The sequence below is a fragment of the Patagioenas fasciata genome, chromosome 18, assembly GCF_037038585.1.
Source record: "Patagioenas fasciata isolate bPatFas1 chromosome 18, bPatFas1.hap1, whole genome shotgun sequence".
NCBI lineage: Eukaryota > Metazoa > Chordata > Aves > Columbiformes > Columbidae > Patagioenas > Patagioenas fasciata.
In genome coordinates, this window is record NC_092537.1 from 5,049,459 (window position 1) to 5,064,759 (window position 15,301).

The window sequence follows — 15,301 nt, forward strand, 5'->3', positions numbered from 1 at the left end:
TCCTGGCCTCTCTCCTGGTTCTAGGCTGCTTTGGTGTGGTGTTTGGTGCTGTGTTTTTGGAAGAGAGTTTTGATTGCTGTGGTTTGAGGCTGTTTAGTTTGAAATGTGCCAGCCCTGACTTTTGCCAGCAGGCTCCAGACACGTCTGTGAATCCAGCCTGCACTGTCTTGAGCGTGATGATCCAAAATGAAGCCGTTTGTGTGTGAAGGGCCTGGATCCTCATCTCCAGGAGCTTCCCTGGACCGAGCACAGCACCAGGCTGCAGCACAGAGTTGGCTTCGAGCACCCCTGATGCGTCAAACACAGCCCAGCTCCAAACCAGAGCATTAGTTGTTTTCCACAGACTCATCACATCTCCCGCTGACCTTCTCACACGCATTCTGAGCCCTCAGCTCCACTGCAATATTTCATATACACGATCTACAGGCAGCTCCTGGGTGTTTGTGGGGTGTTTCTGGGGCTTGCACCCTCCCCTGATTTTGCAGTGATGTACCCTAACAGGGGAGAGCCACCAGCCCCTTGCCATGGGGTGCTGGCAATGTGCCCATCCAGGCTGTGATGCAAACCGCCAGATCAGAGAAACGCCATGTGGTGTTACTGGTATTGCTTACCCAGCCTTATCTCAGGGATGCAAATGATAAGGAATGACCTGAGCACGGTGGGTCCTGGCAGTCTGCACATGCTCTGGCTGGGGTCTGGAGCACAGACTTGGGGGGGTGTTTTTCCTGTTTGGAGGTTGAGGATTTGTTTGGTGTGAAACTGCGCTCCTGCCTGCCTGTTTGTGCCCTCTTTGTGTGTGTGCGTAGGGGAGGATAAAAACTCTCTGCAAGCAAGAATTAAGTCTTTGCGAGGTGGCTCTGTCCTGCTGCTCCCCAAGGGGCTGAAGCCTCAACAGGAGTGGTTTGGGTCTCCATTCCCTTCAAACAGATTCTCCAGCATCAGCTGAACAGCCCCGCTGCACCACAGGGCCAGGATCTCTCTGCATGGATGCAGACTGAGAAGGACTTTTTAAAGTGTGTGTATGATGTTGGTATTTTTTTTTTCCCTCGCTAAAATTGCATTTATATTTGAATGTACAAGTTCCGCATAACTCTTGGCTTGATTTCCAGGGAAAAGGGTGAGCAATCAGATGTGCTGAATCAGCGAGCTCTCTGAGAAGGCTGCGCGACTCCGGGGCCCCAGAACTGTTGTCTTTGGTCCCTCTCCAAAGGCCGGGGCTGCCGTCCCAGCCGGGACAGCGGTGGCTGGGCTCACTAATGTCACAGCGTGCTAATGTCACAGCTCCCTCTGCTGGGACCGGGCCTGGGAGAGAAGGATGGGATCTGCTGCCCAGGGGGCTGCGAGGATGCAGGGACGCAGGGATGGACGCCAAGTCCTGGCTGTGAGCAGGACCCATAACTCAAGGCCAGTTTTCAGGTGAGGTTACAGTGGCTGAATTCATCCCCTTCCCTGTGCACACGTGTGATTTCAGCCAAGCCCTCTGCCCTTCCTCTGGATAACTGGCAGAGCACCAGCTGCCCACCATGAACCAACACTTTGCTTTTTTGTTTAGAAGCACCCAAGCAGTTGCTGATGTTGGGCTGATGCTGACAGAGAACCCTTCTCCCAACTTGTCTTTCCTCTAAAAAGCCGGTGAAAAGTTTTGGTGACATGACAGTACCCAAACACCATGAGACATGGCCCCACACACATAAGACCAAGCCCAGAAACCCCTCTTGGATTGCCAAGCCCTAAGACCAACATGGTCACTTCCATGACCACAACAAGAGACCAAAGCTGAGCTGTAGCACCAATGCAGTGTTGCAGAGCCCAGGAGGTGGACTCATGCCCATGGCTGCCCCACGTGGGGTGAGGAGCACAGTCTGTGGGCACAGAGGTGGCTGTCAGAGATGCCAGCACCCTCTTTGGCTCCTATGTGTTGCTTGGCTTTGGGTTTGGCCCTTGATTCCAACCAGGTTGTCTCCCACAAAGTGTGGGGATGCAGCCCTTGCAGGACAGGGTGTTCAAACCCCTTGGCTCATGAGATGCCTCCTGGTTTCCAGTTCCCCTTGGCTGTCTGGGCTGCTGCATCCTACCAGGCTCATGATGGAGCCAGAGTCTGCCTGTCCTGGGCATGTGGAGGGGATGTGGGTGTCCCTGGGTCCTCAGCCTCTGTGGGGGAACCTTGCTGGTGCTAATTGCATCTGCTCAGTGGCTGAGAACAACAAGCTCCTTTCGGAGAGGCGCTTGTGAAAGCAGGGTGGAGGCTGGGGCTGGCACACCCTGGAGAACACTCTTAAATACCCTCCCAAACAGAAACCCAGCCAGGCAGCAGGTTTCCCTGACCCAGTGCTGCCAGCAAGAAAACACTGACCTTCACCTCTGCTGGCAATGGGACTTGGTGTGGGTCCCACCAGCACCGTGCCGGCGCATGGAGCATCACCCTGGCAGGAATCTTGTGACACTGGGGACAGCTGTCCCTTAGTGCCCCACGTCATCAACACCAGACTGCCCTGTACCTGTGTTAAATTGGGCTTCCCTGCAAGACCAGTCCCCTGGGTTCACCTTGCACATGTATTTCCCTGTCCCGAGTGGTGGAGGAGGTGACAGATAGGGGGTAGAGTGGGGCCAAGGGGCCATGCCAGTGGTCTGGTGACAGCATGGATACCCCATCCTTGAGCTGGACAGCCCTGGCTCCTCAAGTGGACAAGCATCGCTTGCGACAGTGATGCCAATTCACAGGCCCTGCCCTTATCCTTGTGTGGCAGCTGCAAAAGGGATGTGTTGGCACTCACTGTCACTCAGATGCTCTCATCTCCCTGTCCTTAGGAGCTGGCTGGGCCCCCAGACCATGCTCTGGAGGAGGGAGAAGGCAAGGGAGGTTTTTGGGGGATCACCGAGGGTGTGCAGCAGTGGTGTTAGAGATGAGGGCTTGCAGGCACCAAGTGAGTGTTGCAGCATCCCTGCTTGGCTGCTGGGGACCGTGGCCAGCCTAGGGGACATGGCTCCTTCCCCCAGGCTGCTGCAGCACCGGGGTTATCAGCTGTTCCCCTTGCACAGCACGTGTTCTCATCCATGCCATGTAGGGCTGGCATGGGAACCAAGAAAGGGCATGGCTCAGGGCACCAGGTAGGTCCTACGGGCAGAGAGGACCATGGGAAGGCATGTTCCATGGGCTGGAGCACCTGGTCCTCAGCTCTACCTGATGCTCCTCCAGCCTCACAGCTGGAGACAGCTGCTGACAGTCATGGTGCCCACACTGGAGGGTGATGCTGGGGTCTGGGACCTGCCAGGCCAGCATGGGCCATTGCACGTCACTTGCTTAACTATTTCCTGCCCATCCCACCAGGGATTCACTTCCTGGCAGAGCGGCTGAGTAACACGTGGCTGCAGGAAGATGGAGGCGAGGGGAAGGAGTTCCATGCAGAACACCCGCGGCACGCCCCGGCTTTGCCCCCGGCAGCCGAGTGCAGGGCTGGATGTGGTGCTGATACAGCCAGGGTTGGGTGCTGCACCTTGCTGGGGCTTTGCAACAGCTTTCAGGACCCTCCGCGGCAGTTCCCAAAGTCAAAGTGCCCCAAAAGGCAGCAACATGGACATGGCTCAGAATGTCCTCCCTGAGCAAGAGTGGGCTGAGGAAGTGCAAGAAGTGGAGTGTTTTCTTTTAATACTGGCTTTAGGGTGAATTATTTTCTAAGTCTGCCCTGTGCAATTCATAAATGTTAGCAAAATATCATGCAATGCTCTGGATGCTGCCACCAAATGTCTGGGGTCAGAGTGAGGTCCCTGGTACCCGTCATCCTGGTACCCATCACCTTGGCTTGCTCTCAGCCAGAGTGGCTGGAGGAGCACAGGGATGCACCCACAGATGACACTGAGCATCCCTGGCGAGGAACAAAGTCTGGGACATCGCTGGTGCCCTGGACCCATCTGCCTCTGGCCTAGAGCAGGCAGGCTCTTTGCTCTAGGTGCAGGGTAGGGAGATGCTCCCTCCTGGGTGTTGAGCTAAACTCCCTGACTGTTGCTGAACGAGGGTCAGGAGCAGGGCAGCACCTCCCATGGGGCTCCGTGCAGGGTCAGAGTGCAGGTTTACTCTGTAATTGTGGGGTTGTGGCTGCAATAACCTTTTCCAGCCTCTGCAGGGGTATGGAGCTGGTTCTGCAGAAGCATGTAAGGAAATGCTCCCACTATGAGAAACTCCAGGGTCTCTCAGAACTCGGACTGGGTGAGCTGGGGGCCAATGGGGGAACTATGGAGTCACCTGGAGCTGGAAAAGCCAGATGTCTTCTCCCAAGCTCCTGTACCAACAGCATAGAGAGAGGGAGGGATTTAAAGGCAAATAGCTGGGGACTTCAGGCTGGGGGTCCTTTGGTTGGGGTAAAGATGTGGCTGTGGTCAGGTTCAAGGTGTTGGTCTGGATTCATCCCACTGAGCACTGACAGTGTGGCTGGGGATAACTGCGCATCAAGCACAGGCTCTGCCTGATCTTTGTCCCCAGCTGCCAAACACCCCTGTGCGTTGTGACACCAGGCTCCTGGCTCACCCTGGTGTGACCCTGAAGCCAGCGGTGGGGACAGGATCTGCTGCTGGGGATGCCAAAGCTACCAGGAACTGTGTTTCAGGAGACCTTGACTCCGATGCCAGCGATGGAGCTGGCCCTGTGCTGGGGTGAGGGCACCAAGCAGCCCTGTGCGGCCCCAGTGACAGGGACAGCCTTCCTGCGGCTCCTGTCCCCTGATGTTTTTCTGAGCTTTAACTTTTGAGGACCTGCTTTGGCAATGACTCTGTTTTCCTGCTGCAGGACATTGAGTTCCAACTCAACAGCACTCTCCAAAGCCAGCAGAACCACACAACCCCAAAGGTCCTGGTGGGACCAGGAGCATCTGTCACTGGAGGAGACACTCGTGTGAAGGCTGGACCACCCGACCCACCACAGGACCACATCGGGAGCAGCAAGCACAGGGCTGCAAGGGGTCATCTGCTCAGAAACTACCTAAACCCAGGCAGTAAGTCCTACACAAGCATTTAAGCCCTGGTGGGGATGGATTTCTCTGGGAAGGTGCTGGGCACAGATCTGGCTGCTACAACATCACACTGTTCCTGACCCATTGTCCCACCAATGGGAAGCGGCAGAGCTTGGCTTGGCATGGCCACGTCACAGCAAAATTCAGCACTGAAAGTGGGGACCTTTGCCCATGCTCACCCCTCGGGAGGTTGCCTCGTGTTCTCTGGCTGCATTTTGGAAATGCACCCACGTACGGGATGGGTGGCCGCCCTCTGCATTTCCCCATCCTGGCTGTGTGGTGCTATCGACTGTGGGCAGTGCAAGGAGCTCCAACGAGGTGGTGAAAGGCCTGAACAGGGCAGAGGAAGGATCCTGGCACCTGGCCTGGATGCTGCCTCTTCCCCTGGCTTTGACAACCCCCCAGCTTGGTGCTTCTCCACAGCCACAAACAACCCTTGAGCTTTGATCAACTGCTTGGCCATCAGGCTAGCACCCTGGGCTGCTGCCCCCAAACACCTCTGGGTCGCCAACACAGCAGAATTGCCGTGCAAACACACATTATTTCAGCTGCCCCAGCCCCCTTGGCATTTGGGAGCTCACCTCCTGGGGCATGGGACTCCCGTGGGGCCAGGGAAGACTGAGCTGAGCAACGGGGCTGTCTGCCCAGGGAGGGATGGGGAGATGCACAGGGTGACCATAGCCCCATCCCAGCCGCTACCTCCAGAGCAGAGGGTCCAGCCCTTGGCCTCGCTCATTAACCGAGCTAACGAGAGCCGCTGTCAACACGTCTGAGCTCCCCAGCCCGCCTGCTCCAGGGACCAAGGAGGAGAAACCAGTTTCACTGACCTTGCTCCATCACCGCCGTCCTGGCTGCGCTGCGGGCGAGTTTGGGGCTGCGGAGGGGGACAAGTGGCTCAGCCTCCCCTCAGGGGCACAGCGAGGAGGAGGAGGAGTGGGGCTGGAGCTGCATCGCCGGTGGGTCGGGGTGCTGGGGGACACGTCGTGTGGGACAGCGGGACCCTGCTGGGTTGATGCTGTGGCTCCTCGCCTGTCTGTGGAGCTTTGCTCCACCCCTCATCAGCTAATAAAGCCTCCGCCGAGCCGGTCCCTCCTTTGCCACTGACTCACGGCTGCCCCAGCCCAATCCCTTGACTGCCCCGCACCTCCATTTTCTGACCTATAAAGCTGGGCTCATCCTCAGCCGCTCTCCCGCTTCCTTACATAAGAGCACCCAGCACCAAAGCGAGCCCTGCAGCACTTTGCAACCCGCGGGTTATGCCTGAGGGGCCACAGTGGGTGCTCGACAGCGGCGCGTGGGCTTGGCCATCCGCGCCCAGGGCTGTGCAGACCCTGGCTGTGGGTTTTGCAGGTGCTGCACAGCCCTTGAGGGCACTGACAGGCAGCCATGAGCTGGCCGTTGGTTTTACCCACAGACAACATCTCCCCAGGGGTTTTCCTCGTGTTTTGGGGGCTGAGAAGGGGAGATGAGCGGCGCGTGCTCTTCTTGGCACAGTGTCCTGCCCGGGAATGCCTTCACCCTGCTGCCCTGGTGCTTTGGCACCCCTCCAGCACCTCGAAACCCGGTCGGCTGGGTTTGGAAAGCAGGCCAGGGGCGGCTGGGGAGGTGGAGGCTTTTGGGGCACCAGTCGGGCTGTGCTGGGCTTGTCCCTGCTGCCAGCCAGCAAGCAGCCTTAGCTGTATTTAGCCCCTTCTTCCCTGGAAGAAGCATAAACCCATCTGTTTTTCAATGTTTGTTGCTTTCACAGACAACAGCAAAGGCTGCCCTGTGTGAAGCAGGACTGCGTCCCAAAGGGTCTTGAGGCGGAGGATGAGTGTCCTTGGGTCACAGCATGACAGGGACCAGGTGACAGCACCTGCTGGTGTCCCCATGGGAAGGCTGCTGGGCGGATGGGCCCATGGGGCACCCAGTGAGTATGGGAATCCCTGAGGAGTGGGACCCCAGAGCTTGGGGGCCCAGGACCGGCTGTGGAGCTGGGCCAGCACAGGCAGGGAGAGAAGCAGGAGCCGTTTGGCCTCAGCCCAGTGCTGCCTGATGTAAGAGGTTATACAATCCTGTGCGGGCAGGGTGCCGTGTCTGTGACAACGGGATAACGCCTGCAGGAATGAGGATGGCCCAGTCCCCCGCCCCGCGATGGACGTCCCTCACAAAAGCCCCGGCTGGCAGTGGTACCCACGAGGGGCACTTGGCCTTCCTGGAGGAACATGGCAGGGCTGGGCAGCACCCATAGAGGGATAAAAGCCAACCTGGAGAAGGGGTGAAGATGGTCTGGAGGTACCCATGTGTCCAAGAGCTGTGGTTAGGGTGGAGGGCAGCAGGTTCCCGGCTGGTGGGTCGGGGGCCATGGCAGGAGGAGGGCAGGGGGAGCACTTGTATGGAGTGGGTAGGAGAGGGCACAGAAGAGCAAAGGGTTGTGATGCTGAGCAGGGTCAGTCCCATTCACAGGAGCAGGGAGGAGCTCCCTGACCTTCCCCGGGAGGCATTTTGGAGGTGCTGAGTGGGGCCCCTGTGTTCCAGCGGAGCAGCACACCTCCTTGCCTGCCGGCACCGGGTGATGGATCAACCCCCGGCATTCGAGGCAGCTGGACGAAGGTGTTACTCACCCGCCCGGGGCTGCGCTCAGCTCCACAGGCAGCAACGCCACGTGCTCCGGCCACCTTTCCCCAGGAAGCACCAACCCCGTGGCCAGGGACGCTGTCCCCGAGCTGGGGCTGGTTTGACCCTGCACAAGGTGATGGCTTTCCATGGCGGTGGGGATGAGCAGGTCCTCGGGCATCCTGCAGACACGAGGGTGACATGGGATGGGCACATTCCTCTCTGAAGGGAACCGTAAGCTCCCGCTCTCACCACCCAAGAGCTGTTCCAGCCCTGACAGCAGGATAAGGCCGTGTTGGGACTGAAAGCTAAACAAAAGCAACTTTTTCCACTGTTTTTCCCCACAGATTTTCAGGCAAGTAAAAGAGCAGGATCTGGCAGCGCTTGCCATCTCTCCTCAGATGTCCTCCCCACCAGCAGAGCCTTCCCAAGGGGCTGAGAACAATGTGCCCAGTGCTTCAGTGGGGCAGGGGATGGGCATGGGAACCCACTCATGATATCGTTGTGGACTTGTCTTCAGTAGGAGTAATTTTGTTGGCCACAGAACTTTTCACTATGAGAAAGGAAGACCTGCAGTTTGGGGAAAGCGGAGGTTGTGAGGGTGTTTCTTGACACAGCTGACATGGTTTTGTCCGGGTTTTCTCCTGTCTGGAGCAGGTGGAGTGAAATCCTGAGTGACAAGTGGTCCGTGGGCTGAGCAAAGCCATCAGTCCATGTACAGTCTGAATCATGGGTGCTCCAAGGAGACTTCCTATCAGCTCCAAGGAGGTTGGTTTCACCCCTTTTTCCAACAAAACACGACTCTTAGTCACCCCTTCTCCCAGAAAATCACCTGGTTTTCCGGGGGCATCACCTGTGCCATGCGCCGGAAGGCGACATCTTGCTGGGTAAACAGGCTCACACCGGGCAGCGGAACTATTCCCAGAACCGCCTCCGGCCTCGCTCCGTAAATCCCGCTATCAGCTCCCTGCCGTAACCCTGCCTGGCACTGGCTGGCTGTGTCCCAGCCGGGGACGTGGCCATGGGACGGCTCCTGCTTTTGCCAGAGATCTGGCCACCCATGGGCTCCCTGTGCTGGTGGGTGCTGGGGTGGTGCTGGTGGCACCTCGTGAACCCTCTGCGCGTTTTGGGATAACTCTCTGGGCTGTGCCAAGTGCCCAATGACGCTCGTCCTGCCTCCGCAAGAGATCAGTCTTATCTCGCCTTGCGCCAAGCTTGGCTCATTGTTGATTGTTCTTTTCCCATTCAGGAAGAAAGGAAAGAAACCCTACTTTTTATGTAGAACTGCTGAGTCCATGTTCCTGCTGAGTCTCTGTCCGGCTGCCCCTGACACGGCTCTCCTGGGGCAGCAATGACCCTCCGGAGGAGCAGTCCCAAGCACTGGCCACGTGATGGACCAAAAGAGCCCTTGCAGGATGAAGGGACATTTTTAGGGCTGAGCTCTTCTTCATTTTGCACCCAGGCTCATCCCTGCAGCCCCTCTCCCCCTGGGAGATTCCCAAAATTGGAGTGACTCCCAAAACTGGAGGACTGGCAACCCTGTGGACTTGGTGAGGGTGCTGAGGATGGCTCAGAGACCCTTATGTCCCCTGGGCTGGCAGCGGCAACCCACTCTGATGCTGTGACAGATCCTACCTCCCACAGTTTAGCCCTAATCTGGTTTCTATTCTAAACCTTAATTTTTTTTCATGGGTCTCTTCCCTCTTTTGGTTTGCCCCGCTTTGTCCTCCCACCGGTGAACTCTGGCTGCCACTGATCCCGAAGCCAGTGGAGCCTTGCCGAAATCAGTAATAAAGTGCACTGGTGAGGTTTCATGAGTCAGGGTGGCTCCTACTTCCCTGGGCTAGGATTAAGGAGCAGCACCTTGGATTTGCCTGCAATGGCTCATGGTGGGAGGGAGAAAGCTGGAGGAAAAGGGCTGGGGAGATCTTGCTTTTGTGGCAAAACTGGTTGCAGGATTAGCAGCTTTCCTGGTGTTTGTGTTTTCCTAGGAGGTTGCAGCATGCCATTTTTTGGCCACTGGGGATGGAGGACGGCTCCTTCATCTGGTGCTGCTGGCAGGGCTGGGGATGCAGCCGTGTGCCAGCCAGAGCTGACCCGCAACCTCCTCCGGACTCCTGCAGATATTCCCTTGGTGGACTGGGATCCAGAGCTCCAAAGGTATCATTAGAAGAGTCCCTGTTTTTCCAAGCTAACTGGTTTTATGGGTCCGGCCGTGCTGATGAAATCGCTGCCAGGCAGTGTGTGAGTTATCCCTCTGGCTGGCAGGGAGCATCTGGGCTCTCACCTTGAAGAAGAAACAAAAACTGCCCTCAGTGCAGCGGCAGGTTCGGCAGGGCTCTGGTGGGCTGCCCGTGCCCACCGGGAAGGGTGCGCATTTCCCTAGGGAGGTGGGCTCGGGGCAGTTCGGCCTCCAAAACTCAGTCACCCTTGCTCAGGCCTGGCAGCACGGGGACAGAGGGGACACGTGGGGTATTGGCTGGATGTGTACCCAGGCCTGACAGGGAGATGGAGCCTGTCTTTGTCAGATGGAACCAGGAGGGCAAACCCCCTCCCCAGCCCCTTGGCTTGGCCATTGCATCCCCGCAGCGGCTGAAAACAGGGAATAGGTTACGGGTGTGCGAAACCTGGGGAGGTGGGGGTGAATTCTTGGACTCTGGCTGGAATCAGACAGCCTTTTGGCTCCGGACCAAATTTCCAGCCCGAAGGAATGACACAGCGCTTTGGCTTCCCAGCCTGGCCAGGCAGCTCGCTCCTGTCCAGGCGCTGCCTCCCGGGCACGGCAGATGCGTCACAGCCCCGGCTGCCCTCGCTTTGCCCCTGGCTGGAGCGGAGCGTGATCAGGCACCTGCCCAGGACTGCAGCACCCATTCCTGTTTGCACCCAGGGTGGCACCGACTCACTGTGCCAGGTCCTGTGCCCGGCGGAGGGCAATGCCCATCTCATGTGTAGGGGTAGCATCATGCAGCCCCCTCCTTTTGCTGATTAAAGCTGTGCATAGGCTTCCTATTGAGTAGGGAGCTTTCTGTGTTGCAGAAATCCCTGGTTTCTGTGAATTCAACATCGCCTGATCCCACAAAGAGCACCAATGGAGCCAAGACGCAGTTACTGGTCTGCATCCAGTTTAGCTCTGGTTTCTCATACTGGGTAAAAGCAATGACCTCAACAGAGTGTGCCCAAATACTCCTGGGGGAGAAGTCAGGAAGGTCTTGGCCCCAAGAGCTACCTTCCTTCCCAACCCCTTTCCCTTCTTGGCCCATGAAGCTGGTGGGGGGAACTGGCAGGGACACCTGGTCCCGAAAAGCAGCTGTGGCCAGCGGTGCTGAGCTGCCCCAGCAAATGGTCCTTGTTTAGGAAGTGCTGGGTAGTGACATCCCCGGCACAACCTCACTGGGGTCCTCGTCCTCCCTCCATGTGCTGAGGAGGCTGGAAACATCCATCTTTACTAGAGAGGGCAAGTAGTAGATCTTGGAGTTACCCAGCTTGTGCCGAGCGGTAAAAGTTTCGTGTAGGCGGCTGCCAGGAGCTGCCAGGCTGGGTGCCTGCCTGTGGGGACACGTGTGTGGCTGCTACCGGTGGCCTGGGGACTGGAAGGGCACCAGAGAGCAGGAGCGGGATCTGGGGTTGGTCAGTGCTGTGGTTACAAGGAGAATCGTATTTCTTTTTTGAGAAGTGGAGGTGCAGTGTTGTACCCAGGAGCATCGTTCTGATTGCTGCCTGATGACCGGTGCTGGACCAATGCCCGTTCCCTCTTAGGGCCCACTGTCATCAGTCCGGGACCCTGCAGGCCTCCAAGGTCACAAAAGAGCTCCCAGGTCAACGGGCAAGAGGGCTCAGCCATCATTTAATATCACTGCCAGTGGCAGGCTTGGCATTTTGGAAGCAAAGTGAAACAGAGCCTGCAGCATCCCTGCTGTGTGCCCGCATTAGGTAACACCTGGCCAGGCGGTGACGCCAGGGACCAAGGGGTGGGGGCAAGCAGTTTCGGTCGGGGCAAGAGCAGATGCACCCAAACCAGTGATTACCTTCTGCCAGAGCTGCTAAGTGGAGGAAGTCTGTGATTAGTTGACACCTCCAGCCAGGCTTTGGAAATTAAGCTGGGCTGGAGCAGGGGGAAGATGACAACTGTTTTATTCACTGCTGATATATAAAACTGAAAACGCAGGCTGGGTAGGTATCAGGATTTTCTGGTGGGGGTGGCCAAAATGGCTTGTGGTGGATACTCAGTGAGTCCCTGGGGGCAGATGGGGTGCTCGTGGGCAGGAATGCGTTTTGGTGCTGTTATTTCAAGCCCTGGGAAGGGATATCTGAGGACTCAGGGATGAGTTTTGTGCTACATTTGATTCTCATATGCAATTGGTTTTGAATAAACCTCCTGCACTTACTGCTGTGGGTCTCACCCAACCCTGCAGCCTGGACTTACACCCGGGGTTTGTTCCTGAGATTTGGGGTTCTCATGTCTGCAGATGGCTGCTGAGGAGAAGGAAAGCAGTTGCATTCCCCTCCACGGCACAGCCGATATCAGGCACGTGTCTGATCCCGTGTGAGGAAGATCCTCCTGTTCTGCACAGGCAGTCCCGTGGTGCAGATGCTGTGCCAGGGTCCAGCCCTACTCTGCAAGCGGGGATGCTCGTGGTCCTGTCCCTGCACTGCACCGGCCTGGAAAGGACCTGCAGGGCCACTGTCCCAACCTCAGAGCTGGGAGGGCTCAGGTCCTGCTATGCCATGTGGCCGCAGCACTGAGGAGCTCAGGTGACATCTCCATACCCAGCTGCTGCCGGCAGGTAAATCCCACCTCTTCTCACCCCGGGTTGAACATCGTTGAGGTTTTGCAGAGCAATTCCCCACGTGTGACCTCCCCAGAGCTCATCCGTGGGTCAAACAGGGACAAAGAAGATATGGCAGCAATGCAAAGGTGACATTGGGGCATTGGGCTTGCACCCCCTTTCTGGCTGGGCAATGCCCTTTGTGGGGCTATGCCTTTCAGCTGCTTTCCTCCTGAGGTACCTGGGCAGCATCAGGCCAACACAGAGCCTGGATGAGACCACCAGTTTCCATCTGTGGTGCCCCCCAGTAGCCCGTGCATGACCCAGGACAGGGCAGCGTGGCTTTGCCTGCCCTGTCTCGCCGCCATCCGGTGTGTACCATGCCAGCTGGTGCAAACAGATCAGCCAGATTAGCCGGCCCTGGGATCCTGTTTCTTCCCGGAGTTGCTGAACATGAGCGGGAAGTTTTCCATCACCCAAAGTGGTCGTTTGTGCCCTGCAAACAGCAAGGCGTCCCAGGGTGGTATTTATTCAAGGTTAAAAGCATGGCCTTGCCACGTCCCGGCTACCGAGCAGCCCCAGACTGATCTGGCATCTTGCCGTCCCTGCCAGCCCCATCCCAGCCTGGCACCGCAGTGACGGGAACCCTGAGGAGGTGCTGTGACTGTGTCCAGGGTCTGGGTCCCTGGGAAGGAACTTTGCACTCGGTGGGATGGGGTTCGGTGGCTGTGCCACCCACAGCACCCACCAAGAGCTCTTTGCCCTGGTGCACTGATCAACCTGGGCCTTACCTTTTGGGAGCCCACCAGCCCCCAGGGATTGAGCACCCCGGGGTTTTTGCAAAATGACAGTGAGAGCAGCCATGGCACAGAGCTCCAACTCCCTCTGGTGCCAGCCCCGAGGCTCCCAAGCTTGTCCTGCACTCACAGCCCCAGGGATGGAAGGTTTGGGGTGCACCATGTGGCACCCCGGGATGGGTGGGTGTGGGTGCTGAGCTCCTCCTTGGCAGCAGCTGTAGGAGCTGCTTGGCTGCAGAGCCCGGGATGTGCCAAACCCGCTTGTGCCAGGACCTGAATGAGGGGGGACGGAGCTGCTTTGGGGGTGACAGAGACAGGGCTTTGCCTGCAGATGGAGCTCCTCGCTCAGCCCTCAGCCTCAGGGAGAGGGTTGGGGTGTCAAACCCCACAAATTATAATTTTCTTCTTCTTGAGGGCCCTGTGGCTCTGCCAGACCCCAAGAGGAAAAGAGGATGCGGCTTAAGCTTTCTCTGCTGGGGAGGGGATGGCAGTAATTAGTCCCTCGTTAATTACTCAAATGTGCTTGGTGTGAAAGAGAGGAGGGGAAAGCCCACCCAAACCCAAGGCTTAAAAAAAGCGAATCTCTGCAGTCCCATTGATGCTAGGGGAAGAGCGGCTGGGGGTGTTGATGGTGCCTTCTTGTCAGTTCCTGCAGCCTGCTCCTTCCTCCCTGGAGGAAGAGGAGGGTCTGCAGGGCAACCATAGGGATGGAGGGGCTGCTAAGTGGGCTCTGCCCCCCACCACAGCCCTGGGGTGCAAATACTGCAACTTTTGCAAACAGCTCCTGGATTTGGGGCTGTGGTGGGTGCCTGATCCTGGGAGCTGGTGGAACCAGTGGGGTCTGTCTGCCGGACCTTGTTGCTGCTCTGGGGTCGGCAGCTGCCAGCAAGAGCTCGCTGTTGTGGGGATTATGCTGATCCCCTCCAGCTGCCATGCTGTGCCAAAGGATTTGTGAGTCTTTAATGTGTTTTTCCTGCTAAATTGGAGGTGTTTGCGTCTACGGTGCAAGGGCCAAGTCAGCATTTGCTTTCATCCCTAAAATCTCTGTGGGGTCAGTAGGATTGCATGGCTTGGCCTGCACGTGGTGGAAAATCAGATGTAAATTGGGGTTTTAAAGTTTATTTTTAAAATGGAGCTCTCCAAGGCAGCAAGGAAGAAGATTTAGGGCTACAGACTCCTCACAGCTGCTCCTCATTCGTGGGCATCGTGACCCTCAACTTGAAGTAAGAGGCTCTTTTGGGTTTGACACTTTTTTCAGAAGCCAGAACTCGGCCTCTCCCATGTGGTTTTCTTTCTGCTATTCCTTCTCTTCTCCCAGGTGATCCCTGAGAGTGGGACCGAACAATGCCACACAGTGACTGCGGTGGGATCCTGATGGCTTGTGTTGGTCCTGGACGTGGGACTGATCCCCACCTTCTCCGCTGCCACGTGACCAGTCCTGCCCTGTTCTGCTCTTGTGTAATGGCAGATCCACCACCGGTCACCTTTGGACCTACCAAACGGCACCCTCGGAGCAGGGCTTTGTCACCTTCCCTTGCTGTGTTGTCCTGGGTGTGAGGAAGGTGAGGAAGGCGTCATCCAGGAGCGGAACCCAGCAGTCCCACCACATGCACCCTTCGGGTCTGACACCCTCCTCCCCCTGGCCCAGCAGCACCCATGGGTGCTCTCCTGGCCGCAGGTTTCCCTTGCTAATGAGCGGGTGATGAGATCTGTGCTGCATATCGGGCTGAATCACCCACCTGCCAGCCCTGCAGCTCACTGGGCTTCATACGTTGCTTTAATTCCTTGGTGTCCCTCGCTCTGGAAATGATCTTTTGTAATGCAAGCTCTTACAGCACGACTGAAACTTCAGCAGGTCTCTCACACACCCTCAGCTCTGCCCGTTTTGCAGTAGGTGTGATTTGTTTATTTTTATTATTTTTAGTATCTTTATTTTTATTTCATTATTTATTCTATTATTCCCTTATTATATTTTATTATTGTTATTAATTTTTTCTCCCGGGACTTGGTGCAACTTGGGTGCGAGGTTTGCTCCCTGCAGGTCACCGCAGGGCTGTGCTGTTACTGGAGGCATCGAGCCTGTCCCAGTTTGGGGCTCGGGTATCCCCGAGATGGGTGTAGCAAACCTGCCTTATCCATG